Genomic DNA, 2,017 nt, shown 5'->3' on the forward strand with positions numbered 1-2,017 from the left:
TCAAAGAGGGCTAACCTTGACATACATAAGATTCCTGTAGAGCTCTGGATCAAGTGTTGATAGTTCATCAAGAAGGCTATACCGGCCTAACAACTTTTGCACAAAAACATGAGAAAAGGAGTAATCTAGTAATATTCCTTCATAGAGTGCTTTACCAACAACTCTTCCAAAAAATTCAATCATCTGGATACCATTCTCTAGATATCTTGCGGCTGCATTAGGTATTAGAAGTCTGTCTGAAGTTGATGTTTGGGAAAACAACCAATACCTTTAGACAGAAAGAAATAAATTAACTTAAACAAATTAATAAATGAATAAAGCTGCTTTTTCAGCATAAACATCTGTATGAACTTACTCAGGAGCAAAAGCTTCATTTGAATTATCAGTTAAAAACTCTTTACATGATCCACCATAATCCAGATCATCCTCTGGAAGGCCACATTCACTAACAAATAAAACATGAATTGATGACTTCAACCTTGAGCCGAGTGAATTTAATTGTCGGAAGCCATCTTCAACGATATGACCTCGACTAATTACTATCTCAACTGATCGTGAACCAGGTCCAGTCACTTCACCAGCCATTTTCTGAGAGACTTTGTCCATATTGATAAATTCTCTAAACATTTGAACCCTGCCAAAGATACAAACTATGTCAAAGAAAAGACTTTGGGTTGGTCAAATAAAATTAGGCTATTCTATATATATGTACTAGGATGTTTGGATGATCATTCAATGTATGTCAGATGCTACATTTCATATGAAAGCAATGGTATTGTGAGCACCTATTCTGGAAAGAGTTCGTTGAAAGTTTGAACTATTTACTTTCCATAATATGAAATTCTGGTGAAGGTGAGCTAGAAGCCCAGAACTAACTATACATGGTATAGCAATCAAATCTTTTATGAATTATATACCTTTCTTCAAATGGAAATACATGTGGCACACTGGTGATCACAGAACCTGTACTGTGAACATCTGTAGCATCCTCTGGTCTGACATTAGCTGATAGAACTTCATGAGTTCTGACAGCTACAGCAATTAGAGGTCGGCTCCTTCTAGCTGGTCATCAAACTCTGTTTCTCATAAAACTGTGTCATCAAGAACTAATAGCAGATATGAATAGGTGTCACAGAACAGATGAAGTGGACATGACATATTTTTTGAGATACCCTGAGGACCATGCCTCAAAGGCTTTGTATCCCAAACATCAATAGAATCATCATCAACCACATGATCATCAGCTGAATCTGCAAAATCAACCTCAGCTTGTGATTTGCCAGTGAACTTCTGCAATACATTGACCCATTTATTGACTCCGTCCTTATTGGCTTGTTTTAGTTTTTTATCAATTCCCTCTTTTTTTGTCCCTGAAAACTTTATTTGTACCATGATAGCTGTCTCTAATGGTGTGACTATTTACACAGAAAATGAGACTTTCTAGCACTCCCCAAAGGTTGCCAATAAATCCAGAAGTGAAAGATAGCATATTAAGAACAGTCAAGGGCCCAACCACGGGATGAATGCTGCAAATATTCTAAGCATGAAGGAATAAAAGTATGCAATATCAAACAATTCCAAGTTCCTCAAACATTCTAAGTTGTTTGGAGGGAGGATCTTGGCCTCATCTGCATGACCATATCTTTCAGATAAATCCAAAAGCTTTTTAAGATGCCGCTGCTGACAAACAGGTCTAAATCGGTCCATGTACGATGTTTTTAATCACCCACAGGCTGTCTCGCGCTCCTGCATAACTGCACTGACAGGCTCTACATGAGCTTCATTATTACCTTCAAGATTTTGATTCCCCTTTTCATTCCACCCAACACTAGGAAGCCATTCCAATAAGTTGTCTACAAGAATGGTTACAACATGGACATAGGATGCATATTCTAGACCTGAGTTCAACACTCCAGAATCTGGAAAGTCATTCTCACTCCCAGAAGCTAAACATAAAACATTTGCAAGAGCGCAACCAACTGGTGGAATTACCTTCAAAGAACAGTCCATGTCAGAC

The 2,017-nt window shown here is 37.9% G+C and overlaps 1 pseudogene; it reads right to left on the reverse strand.

Annotated features, from left to right (window-relative positions):
- Positions 1 to 2,017, reverse strand: part of LOC110420700 (E3 ubiquitin-protein ligase UPL7-like) — a 9,380-nt pseudogene continuing 7,363 nt past the window's right edge.

Source organism: Theobroma umbraticum, unplaced genomic scaffold, assembly GCF_002168275.2.
Source record: "Theobroma umbraticum cultivar Fairchild unplaced genomic scaffold, ASM216827v3 scaffold_86.0, whole genome shotgun sequence".
Lineage (NCBI taxonomy): Eukaryota > Viridiplantae > Streptophyta > Magnoliopsida > Malvales > Malvaceae > Theobroma > Theobroma umbraticum.